The sequence below is a fragment of the Varanus komodoensis genome, unplaced genomic scaffold, assembly GCF_004798865.1.
Source record: "Varanus komodoensis strain SLA01 unplaced genomic scaffold, ASM479886v1 scaffold3, whole genome shotgun sequence".
NCBI lineage: Eukaryota > Metazoa > Chordata > Lepidosauria > Squamata > Varanidae > Varanus > Varanus komodoensis.
In genome coordinates this window covers 30,067,374-30,083,605 of record NW_025335761.1, presented here as the reverse complement: position 1 = coordinate 30,083,605, position 16,232 = coordinate 30,067,374, and the positions used below count along the sequence as shown (strand labels likewise).

The 16,232-nt window shown below is 39.8% G+C and overlaps 1 protein-coding gene across 3 annotated transcripts in view; it reads right to left on the bottom strand.

Annotated features, from left to right (window-relative positions):
- ARHGAP5 (Rho GTPase activating protein 5) overlaps positions 1 to 16,232 on the bottom strand; it is a 62,445-nt gene that overhangs the window by 45,276 nt on the left and 937 nt on the right. For all 3 annotated transcript variants that reach the window (XM_044436218.1, XM_044436217.1, XM_044436219.1), the window contains exon 2: positions 9,981 to 10,083. The gene's annotated coding sequence lies outside the window, so the exon portion shown is untranslated. The remainder of the gene's footprint in view (positions 1 to 9,980; positions 10,084 to 16,232) is intronic.

The following is a 16,232-nucleotide window of genomic DNA, read 5'->3' as shown; positions in this document are numbered from 1 at the left end:
ATAAACAGCTTCAGCAAGCCTAAGCTGTGTAAGTTTAACCCTTTCCCAATCGTCTCCCTGTTGGCATTCCCAAGTAAGTGCCATGTCCATAGTAGGGATCTCCATTAAGTGCCATATCCTCTTGCAAAGGAAAGCATAAGTAGGGAACAGATGAAAGGGGGGCAGAAAACAAACTCATTCTTGGGCTGTCAGAAATGAGAGTGGGGAAATAAAATAGCACTTCTTCAACTGACAGAAAATAGGTGAGTGCAAAGACAGGAGGATGAGCTTTGCTGTTGGGCAGCAGCAGGGGTAAGCAGGAAAAGAGGGAGCCAGAACACAAACTGCTTCCTGGTAGACAGAGCACAAAGAGAAAAGAATTAAAGGGGAGAGTAACAGGCTAGTCATTTCTGTGGCTGTCACAGAGCGGAAGAGGTGTGAGGGGAGGGAAGAAGCATGAAATCTGCTTTCCAAGGAAGCAAAGAAAGCACCCTAGTGAAGCAGAAGACATAAATAAAAACCACTCAAGGGAATGTTAGGGTTTACAATTTTGATTTGAAAAACAAGTATAGACAACAAGATCTGCTAAGGGAAAGTGAAGGGATGGGATTGGAAACTTTACATTGGGAGCTGCTAAAGGTAAGCCACACTCAGATCTCTCAGTGGATCAATAGCAAAAAGGTGGCTGATACAGCAAGGAAGAAAAGATCACAGGATGATAATTTTCTCACAAAGTCTCCTGATACTTGCTGGCTGCCTCAGAAAGCTTGTCCACGGGTCATCTGCTGCATGCCAGGTCACCCAAAGCAAAATCTGCCTCATCCACAATTAAATTGTGGATTTTGTTTTGGGCTGACCTGGCATTCAACAGCAGCAGGAACAGCAGCACAATTTAACACAACAGTAGCAGTGGATGAGGGCTACCCTGGTGTACATCACTGAAACCTAGTTGGGGGAATGGGGAGAGATTAGTTTCTCCATACTATACCCTCCTAAGTACTCAGTGCAGCAACAACACTGGCCTGAAGAGGCATCTACAGGAATTCTACCTCCCTCCCTAGACTTCCTGCCCATTCAAGTCCTGATCTTAAGTGCTTATACTCTGTGTTGAGTACCTAAGGCAGATTAGGGATTCTCCTGGTATACTGTCAACCTGACCACCTTTCAGACTCTCTTGCTTGAACTGACAAGCTCAAGCTCAGCTGGTGTTGAACAGTTCTAAAATGATGGTTCTGCATGATCTCAACCTCTATGTTGAGGCTGCCAAATTCAGGATAGCTCAGGTCTTCATGACACCATGACAACCATGAGAATAACTCAGCACAGCATCAGCCCAATGCACTCTTCTCTTCTTGACTGGGCAGTAGGATGGTAATCTGAAAGTATCTATCCCATTATCATGATCAGATCACTTCCTATTTATGTTTACATTCCCAACAACCTTCCCCCCCTGCAAGGGTCGAGGACCTAATAAAATTATCTGCCCATGGAAGCTTGTGGATTCCAGATGGCTCGGGGGGGTGGGGTCCTTCTGATATAGCTGGTGCTCCTTGGGCACTCTAACCTGCTGCAATCTGGGCCATGGAGAGAAATGGTAGAATCTTCAGCAGTGTACTAGCATAAGGTGCTTGGTCAAGTCAACTTGGCTACCTGTTTGCTTGCCTCTTGTCCCCCACCCCTTTTTAACTTAATAGGAAGGGATATCGGGCTGAATCATGGTGGTCGTAATTGTTTTTGAAAGAAAGACTGGTGCCAGATTCTTTCATGAGATGGTAATTAGGTCACTTCTGGGGGTAAAGCCTACCCTGGACCTGGATGATGCTAACTACAGGCCAGCAGCCAACATCCCCTCTTCCTGGGCAAGACGCTTGATTTATTTATTTATCTGAGCAGATGGTTGACAGTCAACTCCACAAAATCTTGAAACAAGTACATTATCTAGATCCATTTTAATTAGACATCAGCCTTGCCTTTTGAATGGAAACTCCCTTGGTTGCCTATTGGATAACCTTTGCCAAAAGAGGGATAGGGGAAGTGCAACCCTATTGATTCCCTTGGACTTGAATCTTTTGAGAACATTGAAATGGTATTCTTCTAGATAGCCAATTACAGAAGGTGATGCTAAATGCCTACATGAAACTGCTGAGAAAAGTTATCTAGAGGTGTAGGATGAACTGACATTCAGCTATCTTTTTCATCAAATTCCAATAAGGCAGTGGTGATTCAATGCCTGAGCATAACAATGGACAGAATAGGGACAAATGACACTCAGTCCAGACAGGAAGGCTTCAGAAGAAATGATCAGCAGAATTCAGGGGTCACTTTGCTTTCCCTAATGAATGATATCTTTAGATCTAATCTATATTTATAGATGTGTTATTTATATTGTATATACTATCTATAACAACTAAAAGCATATATATACCACAACACTAACACATCAAATAAGGTGTTTAACTTTAAAATCTAATTTAAATAATTTATCTATGCCTAGATAGCACCAACAAGAACTCTGCCTCTAGTTGAGTAGGAACATACTTTCACAGACCCATCAAATTGCCTTAGATTGATTTTTTTTTGGGGGGGGGGTTCAGATCCAATAAAGGCTAAGGTGAGAATCAAACATCTATTCCCAAACTTTCTTGAGTTTTTCCCACAACAGCACTCAATGCACAATGCTCTTTCGTTTAAAAAACACTCTGCTTCAGAGGCAACACACGTTACAGAATGGCAAAAATACAAAAAATATCCACTAGTCACACAATGCTCATCTGGATAAACACAGCATCTTTTCACTGTGGCTTCATCAATATTTTAGGAGATAACTTGAGTCACATAGGTCTATTAACCAGTAGTTCACAATCAGCTTTATTTTGTTTTATAATCCACTCTGGGGAAAAATATGAATATATCAGTTGTCTGAATCCAATACCTCAGCATTAGGTTACTGAAACAGTTCTTTTTCTTCTGAAATAACTGGACAGAAGTTATTGTTTAGCTTGAATTTACATATGAGATCTATTTTTTTTTTCTTACAAAAACTTGGTTGATGCCTTGTGTTTTCATGGTTCAGAGACTAATTGCCATATTTGTAGTCAGGAAGGACAGATGTAGTTTCCTGCATGACAGATGGCTTAGTGACCGTGGAGGGCTGTTTTGCCTTTCCACATAGCACTGAGTGTTTTTATTGAAACATATTCCTCAGCCTTTACCAATGCAGAGTTTGCTCATTCCTGCTCTCCTGTGTGGTACACAATCTGGATTATGTTAGTTAATCTGCTCAGAATGTCTGAAGCATTCCTGCCTCAGCACAGTAATAATACACTATAACTTTCTTACTCCTCTCAGACCTCTTTACATGAAAGCTTAAGGGGTGTTCTAAGTATGTTTATTAAAAAAATAATCCAAAGACAGATAATAAAGTATATCCAAATGTCACTCAAGAATGGTCACATGTTTCTTTGCCACACATTTGCTTGATTTGTTGAATCAGTTAATAAGCAGAAAATGCTCAAGATTATTAATATGAGGGGGGAAATAAGATGATATAAGACTTACAAAGCAAAACTGAGAACATTAACTATGTTCCCTATATTGATCTAAAAGACCCTTCTCTGAATAGGATTTGTAAGGCCTACTGGCCAAACATGTACCTCTCAAAGCCTGTTCAGATACTAGTCTCTAATATGGGATTGTGCTCAGAAAACAATCAGAAAGACAATTAGGGCTTGTGAGGATTCTTTCCTTCCCTTTGTCAGTTTCTTCACTGCAGAAAAGATAAATGCCCAACCTGAGAGACAATACCCAGACATCCAAATGCATGACTTTCCTTGAAGAACTCATCTTCCTGGATCAGAAGAAATTTCATGTTTATATAATTGCGAGGGGAAGGAGGCTGCAATCCTAAAGCCTGGTTCCCAATTTCTCACATGGAATAACCCTGTGGGGAAAGTATTGTATGTCTAGACCCCAGTATTTTTGTTAACATTTCAATTTCTACCATTTCCTGTTGGGCTTGCAAAGAGTCATTATTATTGGTGCTATACTTTTCCTCACTCTAAATTGTCCAACTCGCTGGGTGATCTCATTCATCTATGTGACTTTTGCTACAGCATTTAAAATTATAATTCTCAAACCTACATTAAAAAGCCAAGTCCACATTTCTCTGCTTTATTCCTAGCAATTTAGTTTGAGCTGACTTGAAGATAGGATAAAGATTCCTAATCTTGCCATTTATACTTCTTGATAATTCCTAATATTGCCATAAATACTTCTTGATAATCTTCTATTCTGTTTTATCAATACACATTTCATAGTGGTTCTCAACCACTGAATCATTTTTTTAATTCTGCCTTAGCCATCTCTGCCTACATTCAACTAGTCACAAATTTCTACTACTTTTCTCTTTTATTTTACCCAGTATTCCACTCTTTCTACAACATAAACAGTATTGAAACACTGGCCACTTTTTGTCTGAAGCACTGTAATCCTCTCCTGTTCTTTCTTCCCTATTCAATAAAGAAAATGCCCCAAGTTGCCTCTTTTACTCTTACATTATGATCTTATCCGTCCATTCTCTATGGTTCCTTACTGCATCCTTCTGGCATTCTATACTACCCCAATCCAGAAAGCCAGCCAGCCAACCCACTTGCCTTTCTTTCCTTCTCTTCCCCACTTAGTTAAATGGTATTACTACTAGTACTCCCACCAACCTTACATCACAAGATGTCTTTCCAAGATGGATGAATTTCAAATGCACTTTGAAATATAATGCAGGGAACTGCTGGTGGTATGAAAGTCCCACTAAGCATGTGCAAACTTCTCTTTTCATTTAAAAAAGATGCTTCTGATTACTAATATACCCATCTTTCCCTATTTTCCAACTCAGGTCTCTGATTTTTTCCAAAGTTCCAACATTTTAATTCTTTTATTCTTCAAACCCCTCCTCAATATCCAGACTGCTTTAACCTCTTATTTTCTTCTCATTGTTCCATCAGGGAATACAACTATTGATTTGCGATAAGTGAAGGCTTTCCCCATTGTTTGGGACAAGCTAACACTTAGCAGATGAAACCCAGAAACATAATGCTGCCTGCCCACTAATCACTGATAAAGGATAGGTAATGGGACGTGGATCTGTATGTTCCTTCCTCTTAGCCCTTTTCTCTTTAGTGAACACTTTCTCCCTTATTAGTTATTGTGTATGCACTGATATTCATCAGGACTGCTGAAGTACAGAGTAAAGAAAATTTTCTCCATTATCTCCTCGAGAAGGGAAAGCTTCACACAGAATGCTCTGCCTACTCCCAATGTCAACCATGAGGAAAGAGCAATCTATACAAGGTCCTCTACTCCCGCTCCTGAGATTCTCACACAAGTCTCTCCTCATCTAAGAAGGTACTTTAGCATATACACAGCATACCCATGGTTCCACAAATTATATGTGTTTATATACAAAAATTATTTCTACTAGCTTGCTAGAATATAGAAAAAAGTATCTGAACACTTGCAGATTGCTTAACCATTTCCTCTCAGCATGTGGTAGCTTGCCATTCCCACAAAATAAAGGGTTAACTTGATCTTAACTCCTCAGTCATGGTCAGACCACTTCCTCGTGAGGTTTGAGCTCGGGTCTAATCTCTCCCTCCAGAAGGGTGCAGGCCATATTAGGATGGTTCGGCCCTGGAGCCAGATGAATCCAGATGGATTCCTGAAGGCTCTGGGGGATTTTCCGGCAGATAAAGCTGGCGCTCCTGCTGATGTCCTGGTTGACTCGTGGAATAGGGAGATGACCAGGGCAATCGACATGATCGTTCCTAAGCGTCCTCTCCCACCTAGCAGAACCCGCTCAGCACCATGGTATACGCCTGAGTTGCGGGCGATGAAGCGGACTGGGAGACATAGTGGAGGAAATCTCGGGACGAATCTGACCGAACACATTTGCATGCACATTATCATGCCTATGCTGTGAAGGTGAGGGCAGCAAAGAGGCGGTTCTTCTCTGCTTCCATTGCTTCCTCACAGTTCCATCCGGCAGAGCTTTTCCGAGTGGTGAGAGGCCTGATATATTCTGGCCAGGAGAAGGAAGTGATCGCACCTTTGGCAGCCTGCTGTGACGACTTTGCCCAGCACTTCATGGAAAAAATCGCTCAGATTTGCCATGATCTGGACTCCACAGTTGATTTGAATCCAGTACAGGAGGTGTCCAGAGCGCTGTCTGGTCCATCGTTATTGGATGAGTTTCAGTTATTGCGGCCTGATGATGTGGACAAGGTGCTTGGAATGGTACGTCCTACCACCTGTCTCTTGGACCCTTGCCCCTCTTGGCTACTTAAAGAAGCCAGTTACGGGACTGGTCCCTGGGTCTGGGAGGTTGTCAATGCCTCACTGAGGGAAGGCCGGGTCCCTACCCCCTTGAACGAGGCGGTGATCCGGCCTATCCTGAAGAAGGCATCCCTGGACCCAGAGGTGGCTGCCAATTTAAGACCAGTGGCCAACATCCCGTTTCTGGGCAAGGTGTTAGAGTGGGTGGTGGCGGGACAATTCCAGGCACGCTTGGATGAAACGGATTATCTGGACCCATTTCAGTCCAGTTTCAGACCTGGTTATGGCACTGAATCTGCCTTGGTCCCCCGGTACAATGACCTGTGCAGGGAGAGGGATGGGGGAGTGCGTCCCTGTTTGTTCTCCTGGACCTCTCAGCAGCTTTCAATACCATCGATCATGGTATCCTTCTGGATAGGCTGGCTGGGTTAGGAGTAAGAGGCTCTGCTTGGCAGTGGTTCTGCTCCTACCTGGCTGGCCAACTCTGGAAGGTGGTGCTGGGAGACTATAGCTCTGCGCTGTGGCAGTTGTGCCATAGGGTTCCGCAGGGCTCTATTTTGTCCCCCATGCTTTTCAAGATCTACACAAAACCACTGGGAGAGGTCATTAGGAGGTCTGGGCAGCGGTGTCACCAGTATGCTGATGACATTCAGCTCTACCTCTCATTTACATCTACTCCAGATGAAGCGGTAGCTGTGCTGAACCAGTGCCTGGCCGAGGTAATGGGCTGGATGAGGGCCAATAAACTGAGCCTCAATCCAGACAAGACGGAAGTCCTGTTGGTGGGTGGATTGCGGTTTCACATAAGTGACTTTGATCTTGTCCTGGACGGGGTAGCACTCCCTCTAAAGGACAGGGTCTGCAGCTTGGGAGTGCTCCTTGACCCAGAGCTGTCACTGGAATCCCAGGCAGCGGCGGTGGCAATGAATGCTCTCCTACAGCTTCAGCTGATCCACCAGCTGCACCCTTACCTGGACAAGCACTGCCTAGCGATGGTGATTCATGCTCTGGTAACCTCCCGGTTGGATTACTGTAATACGTTCTACGTGGGGCTGCCCTTGAAAACAGTCCGGATATTTCAGCTGGTACAGAACAGAGCTGCCAGACTGCTGACAGGGACCGGTTGTTATTCTCATATAACGCCGGTCCTCTACCAGCTACACTGGTTTCCAGTTGAAGTCCGGGCCCAATTCAAGGTGCTGGTTTTAACCTATAAAGCCCTGAATGGCTTGGGACCAGGATACCTGAAGAAGCGCCTCTTCCCTTACATGCCCTCATGCCCCTTAAGATCTGTGGGAGAGGCTCTGCTCCGGGAGCCCTCTTTAAAGGAGATAAAAAGAACATCCACCTGGAGCAGGGCCTTTTCTGTGCCCAGTTTATGGAATGTGCTTCCTGAAGAGGTGTGCCTGGCACCGAGTTTATATTCTTTTTAGCGCCAGGTTTATATTTGATTGCTATTTTTAAAAATGAATATTTTATCATTAACAGTTGCTCTTTTTGTTTTTATATACCATATTTTTCGCTCTATAAGACGCGCCTGACCATAAGACGCACCTAGTTTTTAGAGGAGGCAAACAAGAAAAAGAATATTCTGAATCAGATGGGCACATAATCACAGGCACTTTCCCCATCACTTCCCCATGGGCTGCACATCTCACAGACTTAGTGCACACACATATTCGCTCTATAAGACACACAGACATTTTCCTTTATTTTGAAGGGGAAAAAGTGCGTCTTATAGAGCAAAAAATACAGTAATATGTTATGGTATTTGTTATTGTTTTATTGTTTTTAATTGTATGTGCTGTGAGCCTTCCTGGGATGCCGAGGCATATGGTGATGGCATATAAAAGCTTTAAATAAATAAATAAATAAATAAATAATAAGAGCATTTTCCCCATAAGCCTGAGTTGCGTTCAGTTCTTGTTCTAAAGTTCTAACAATGTTCTCAACATTATTGAAAAGGCCCAGCACATTACAGCATATCATGCATCTGCTTTAAAAACAAGGATTTAAAGGGTTCAGAGAGTCTCCCTTCCAAAGAAATCCATTCCCATTTTTCTTCCTTCTTTGCAGCAGCAAAACAGTTGGTTTTCATGATCAATCTCAGGGCAACAAAACAAACCTGAGTACAAAATTTGACAAGCATTCATTTCAGCAAGGTATGTAAGGATGGAGATGAGGAAAATAGAGAAGCCAGTGGCAAGTAGAATGGAGAAATATAGAAGTAAAAATGTGGAAGGAAGGAATCGGGCACTGATCCAATGTGCTTTGAAATTGTCCACTCAGACATTTACAAAACAAACTTCCTTTCTCAAAAAAAAATCTATCTGCATTTGGAATAAAGCAGTAGATAATTCTGTTGACTGTAATGTATTTAAAAGGAATATATTCTCAGGCAAGGAGTAGAGGATGGGATTTCAAAAGTTCTTTAGCTAAGTTCCAATAAAAAACAGTGCTAGAGGAAAGAGCAAAAGAGACTATATGGTACAAAGCAGCTCTGCAATTGAAGAACAGGAACCAAGCAGCCATAGAGAAACTGAAAATGTGGCAACTTCCTCCTTCAACCCACAGGTCATATCCGCAACATTCCTAGAGAGGGAATAAACCCTTCCTAATACCACCCGGAATAGAATCTCTCCCAAAAAACTGCTCCAGTGTTTCTAACAGACTACCTTAGCTGCTGTAAGACAACCTCCCCCTCTCTCTGAGCATTCTTGCTCTCCAAAATTTAAAGTTCTCTCACCTGGGCTGCTGGAAAAGTGGGTTTGTTAAAGGCAGAACATATCCTCCAGGACATATTATTAAAACATGGAAAAGCAACTTTGAGTGGAAGAGATTCATTGAACATTCAAGCAGCAATTAGATACCACACACTGCTTAAAGTCTGATGAACATAGAACAGCCTGCCCCCAAGACTATACACAAGTAGAGGAAGGGGGACAAAGGATAGCTGTCAGGATGAGTATATTAAAAGGGTGGACTCTACAAGAAGGTGAGGAATAGAACAGGAAAACATTGTAAGCAGTTGAGTTCCAATGCTGGGAACTCTGGTACAGGAGAATGTGGAAGGTAGCCATTGTGCAGACACAGAAGTGAATATAACTACATACTATGTTAAGCATGGATTTGGAAAAGTAAGCTCAATACTGGCACTTATTTGGAAGGAAAGGTAGACTTGTGTCCCTGATCTGAATCAGAATCCAGCAATGGCTTTCCACTCAGCACTACCACCACCTGCTATTTGCCTCCAAAGACACTGTTTACTGCCAACAGTACTTTTGGGGGCAAAAAGCAGCTAGAAAATTTTCTGTAAGAAACCATTACAGTGCCTGATATGAAGCAGACCACTGGTGACAACAACAAACATACTTTTTTAAAAAAAAGTCCAATTACGATCTAAGTTCTTGTGGCATGAGACTAGTGCAGAAACCAAAATCAGAAAATTCAGTGACAGTGCTGAGTTGACATGTCATAATCTAATAATGTGACCTACTCTAGTTTTTCTTGATTTTTTTAAAAAAATCAGTTTGCGAAGGTACTTAAAATTGGAAGCATTCACACACAAGTTTTCCTGTCAGTTGCGTTTTGTAACTTTTTATCCATATCACAATTTGAGATTTTCTGGTAATGTTACATATCTACTAGTTTTCAAACACTTAGAAACTCAAACTTACCCCTACAGAAGATCATGCAAGGAGACCGAAATACTTTTAAAGATCTTCTTGTCAGGAATGTCACACATTTAAGGGATGTTCAAATGGTTCCTCCCTGAGAGATCTGAAAATCCATCAGATGACACAGTTTTAAAAATGTGAATGTACAACCATCAAAATAGGGCAACATACAATGGTATCATCTTAGTTTAAGTCAATTTAAACAACATGCACCATAAGGGTAGCACTTTAAAAATAGTTTAATGTTTTAAAATGCTTAATAAGGGCTGTATTACAAGTCATATTCTTAGTAGACATTTGTAACAAACAAATTAAAGTACACCATTACTACTTGTAGTCTTAGGTCTGCACTTAAAAATCTGTAGAGGAGAAAAAAATAAAGTTTTCCTGAACATCAAAGTTACTGTCATCTATCAGGCATTAAAGTTTATTTTACAGTGTACTCCTATGTATGTCTTTGGGGTCTGCTGAGAGCTGTAGGACTTCTGTCTTAACATGCATTGGACTGTTTCCTTACAGACTCAGGTTCCACTCTCTCCATGAGATATCCAAAGCAGCTATTAATAGCAAATAAATACAATGCTTAATATTTTGTATTGCACTGAGAGATACAAATTTAAAGCAGAAACCTGGGATTAAAACTGCCTGAAGCATCAGTAATAAAAAAACAAAAGAAAACAAAGCACCACAGAAAACTGCAACCTAAGCCTTTCTTCCCCCTAAAGCTCTCGGGAAAGGTGGTCTTAACCTGCCTCCTAACAGGTGCATGGAGAGACCTCTCTTAGGAGTTCACTTCATAATTTAGCTACCACAATTCACAGTCTGTCATAGTTGTAGTGAAGCCAGCACACAAAGCAAAAGCTCAGTTAAAGATCTGAGTATGAACACAGTTTCATATATCAACATCTGATTTTCAGTTGTCACAAAATTCAACCGTAAGTCTTGTGAAGACCTTTGAGGGTTTATTATATACTCAAAGCAGTAGGTGTCAATTAATTTTGCCATAAAATATAACTTTTGAATTCTTTTCAGACAGCTCCATATAAAGTGCACTGTAATAATCTTAATCTGAATGTTACAAAGGCAAGCGTGACAGTGGCAGAGTCTTTTGAAACTCTCCAGAAGAGGGTGCAGCTAGCAAACCAACAGAAGCTATGAAAAGCACTCCTAGTTACAGATACCACCTACACCCAGAAGCACAAACAAGGTGTGAACCTGAAGTTTAAGCAAGAATAAGACCTCATCCAAAATAGGATAAATATCAAACTAGAGTCAGAGGTCCTCCACACCATCAATTCCCTATCCTATCTAGATTAAACCTCAGTTTATTCAGCCTCATCACTGTCCCCGGACATTCAATCAGAATGCCCACTGCCTGACCTAGACCACATGAAAAAGAGCATGAGAATTGAGTGTTATCCATATACTAAGAAGAGCCGCAGCTATTGGAAGGTGAAAATAATAATAATACATATCAATAATACATATCACTAAAAGTCCACACTATGTTGAGATAAGAGGGAATGAAGCAAACCATTAAGTATCATATTTCAGAGATGTTATGTTAAAATTGTCTTTCTTGTACTTTAGATTTTGATGGTTAGGTTTTTTGCAGAGATGTTAATTCTCTGACAGTCCCTTGTGTTCTCTAAAATGTATTTCAGTTGCTTGTTTGATCAGCATACAATCATACCAGTAAGATCATACCATTCGGTAAATCATACCAATTGGTAAACAAACCAGTCAGACATCTAGTATGAACACACCACAATGCAATGCCCTTCCAAGAACAACTTTTCTCATATACCATTACTGATTGAATCTTCATGACAGAACATACCTTGAACCTCCTTTTGAGGTGATCTGTAGAAGTTTAATGAAAATAATTATCACAGCTATAACTATTCAGTCTCTAATTTCAAATCCCCCATCCTCTTTAGACATACCAGAAGCTGATATAAGTTGCAATTTCAAATATGATATGGATTTATTTCAACAACAAAACAATTGTTAATTATATTTATTTATTTCAAAACTAATCAAATAAAGGTATTTTAATGTAAGAAATATATTTTTTCTTCAAGAAGTAAAATTATGTTTGCGAATATCTGTCTAGTTTAGAAAGTTATTAACAGACTGTAACAACTTACTAAAACTTCCAGACTTTTAGATCTTGAAATATAGATGCAGAAAAAAAGAAAGAAAACCATGTGGCAAGTGAAAACATGTAAATAACATGTAAGCAGTGTTGTATCAAGAGGATGACCTAAAAAGTCAGATACCAAAGATACTAAAGGCTGGCTCCAGATTAAGACAGTCATGCATCAGTTAATCATACCTAGCTTTTCCCATTGATTTGAATTGAGCTAAATAGAATGACTAACTTCCCTGAATCCAAGCCTAAATATTTTAACAAAGCTATATTCAAATGATTATGATAAGTTGAATGGCTCACATTTGAGTTGGTCAGTACTTCAAATATTCATTTTTAAAGGAAGGAGTATAAACCTATACAGAATTTTTGATCACAGGTATCCTACTTACAGAACTCTTGACAAAAGAGTTTAAATGACTTCATATCACAGTACTTAAATACTGCAGTTAATGAATACTTCCATGACCAAATGAGTTAATAGATTCCAGATATCAATGCAGTGATCGAACACACAGCTGCTGAGGCCCCAAGGAATTACTAGCAATAACTTTGGTAAAGCCTAACCTCCTCTGTACCACCACAAAAAGAACCAACTTTTGTTACCCATGCTTTATCAACTTTCCAATATTTGACAAGCGTGACAAACCAAATTGTCCAGTCAAAATCATCTGGCACATGAGGGATTCAGGATGAGAAGGAGTGGTCTTGTCATCTTTCACTTTTGGAGTAAGGCAAAAGAAACCCTGAGTCTCTCTTGCTGCTTTTATCCTTTCTCACAGCATAGCATAACTGACAACATCTTACTTTTTATTAGACAATGTAGAAAGCTGAAAGCAGTAAGAGAAACCTGCAATGCTTTGGGCTTCTTCCAAAGGCTAACATGAAGTGGAACAGATTCTACCTCTCTTCTAAGTTCTAGAGTAAAGTCAGTAGGCTCTGTCAGGACAAGCACTCTAGTTCTGATAATAAACATTGTGAGATCCATAACAAGTTACAGAATTATTCAGTTTCTACACCTCATAATATCTGTAGACCTAATCCACAGTGGAAAAGGCTCAGTCAATGCTTCCACCACTTTTAACACAAGAAAACCCAACCAACTGATCACACATGCACCATTTACAATTAGCAAATCTTTCTTAATTGTGCATCTATTTTGCCATTTTTAACTTAGGTACTTTTTATAGTAATTTATATAATAAAAAGGAACCACCTTTTAAAGTAAAGAATTTCTTATGTGCAGAGTTGTTAAGAGTTATACGATGGTATAGTTATGGATTTTCAACAGTGGCTAGAGCACACACCCAGTTGTTCCAAATCCAAAGATTTTAGAAGTTATGAGTTGTATTTTTCAGATTAAAAGATTTGCAAAATATGAATTATTGCTTTCACATACTATACATATTGTTAATTTAGAGCATAGTCCTATGGGTTGGATGTTCAATGCTTGCAGGCATTAAGCTTGAAGGCTTATCAGCATCCTATGGAGAGCAGGAGAAGCAGCAGACCATCTTTGCCACCTTGCCTTCATGCTCTGCATTTTCACTAGATCGGCTCTTGTCCAACTAGCAAAACATATTGGTGAGGTATAGAAGGAGGCTGGAAAGACTTCAGAATATTTTGTGTCCTGGTCCGCACCCATCAGAATGTCATTTTTAGCTCTATTTGGGCAGAAAAGCAGCCAGTGTAGTTCTATCCATGTTGGCTGCAATGGAGATGGGGGTTGAAGCTTGGATTTCCACCTGTCTCTAACCTTGGTGCTAAGAAACTGAAATATCCTATAGAAAACTGCTACGTTTGCTCCCTCACTTGTTTGAGTTTAGTTCTTTAGCTTTCAAACAGCACTATGTCAGAGACTTTGCAGGAAGACAAGAAGTCTCTGAAGGATAAATCTATGGCATCAATTTACTAGTGCTGTTTGCATCACAGCCCTTCATGAGGCTATGGTACATATGGGGCCACTATTTTTATTATACAGCCTCTACTCTGTGGTTGTCTTGACATGGAAATTCAGTAAGAGTTAAACAACCTTTGTGTAACCCTAAAATGGCCAGTGAGTTAAACAACTTTCACATAACCGACTTGCTAGGTTCACATGAAATGACAACCGCAGCGTAGTTGCATATACACCCTGGCACTTGAGGGCACCATAGATTGCCATGGGTTAACTAACCTACAATGAGCCACAGTGCTTCATCCAAACCCAATAATAGGTATAACTCATCCAGTAAAACTATTTTAAGTAAAGTTTGTTTTACCAACCTAATCTTTCATGTTCAGAACTAAATTTAAACCATGTGATTCCAAGATATGTTTCAACAGATGACCCTTACTTACTCCAATATTCTACAGAGTACACTGATAATGTAACAGACTATTAGCAAATATGAGAGAAGAAATTTTTAGCATCCATTTGATATATTTACATGTTTAAGAAGTAAAAATATCTTAAAGAATGTGTTATAAAGTCATATTGGATTGTTAAAAGCTGAATAATAAAAGCTCTTCAATAAGTAAAGAGGTAGAACCTTCAGTACAGGCCTTAACTATAAGTAAGTGGTTCATGGACTGCAAGGTGTATTATCAGTGCATAAAAAGCCTCAGTGCTAGAAAAATGTGACTTAATTTTCAAAATTAAGTGATGAAATTTGACACCCAGAAGACTTGGAAGAAGTTCTTGGAGCATGTTTGATAAAAGGAATGATAGCACTTGCACAAATAAACTGGAACCCACAAAAGAAACATAAATACAGTAAGATTATCTTTCAAATTGTAAATAGTATAGATAAATCGGTTGCCAAATCAAGGTTGGGGTACTTGGGTGATGCCATAGTGCATTTTGGTAGTACAAAAATATCTTGGTACAACTATCTTCTCCTATAATATCTATTCATTGAGCTAATTTACATGCCAAATAGATAATAAGCTTTAACGTTAAAATTAGAATAAACAAGTGTTATCAACCAGGCAATATGACAGATGTAGCATTTTTAGGAATGAAGGCTGAAATTCTATGTGCACTTACCTGAGAGTAAACCCTACAGACTATAGTAAAACTTATGAGCAAACATGCAATTCAAGGCACTTTGAATGGAAGTAAGTTCCATTTAACTCAATGGAACTTCTGATAATTATGCTTAGGCATACACTAAAACTGATGTAACATGACATGAGTTTTATAGACAAGAGGCTGCTTGATCATTAGTGCAATAAGCTACACTGAATAGTTCACACTCAAATTTCAAGTACTGATACTATGAACTTACAGCAATATCTTCATGCTTTCTAATATATTATTTTAGTGTGTGTGTGTGTGTGTGTGTGTGTGTTTAGAGAGAGAGAGAATATATATTCTAAAATAGCCACACAAAATGTTCAGGATCCTCATATATGATTTAATCATGTGGACTGTGATTAGTAACAGTCTGAAATTAATATATGCTAAAAACAAGGCAATACTGAAATATATTACTTATTCATATGAAATTATTAACACTAAAGCAAATGTCATAATTTCTTTAAATGAAATCCTTCTAAATATACAGATAAAATGGAAGTACAATTGATCCGTAACTGTTTGGATCCATTGTAATGCCTTCCTATGCAGTGTAGACCTAAGAAATCTGGCAACTGCTCATATCTAAGCTAGAAGGAAATACACTAATTATCTCCAGAACCTAAACTTAACATGCACAACCACCCACCAGCCTATTTTAGTCTAGTTTTAGAACATTTTTTTTATTTTTCAGATAAATCTTTGATGGAAGCATCACGTACATATGGACACATGGAAGGTTTCCACACTCTTTCTGAAATACCATATAGCCCACCCCCTCCAAAAGGCTATCAGCAAGCTGGCAGTTTTTTACCCTCTCCCTGAACTTATTAAGCATCTCCCCACATTAAGCTGTCCTTTTTAGACTTCCATCAAGTGTTTTCCCTTGACAGAGGAGATCCAGGACTTCAGAGGCAAGAACGAACATTGTAATATGCTACACAGCCTGCCTATCCTTGTTTTTCAAAAGACACTGTACCCACCCTATGGAGATGGGGGTAGGGTTGGGGGGGAGTAGGCCAGTCACTTCTTTAAAGTTTGC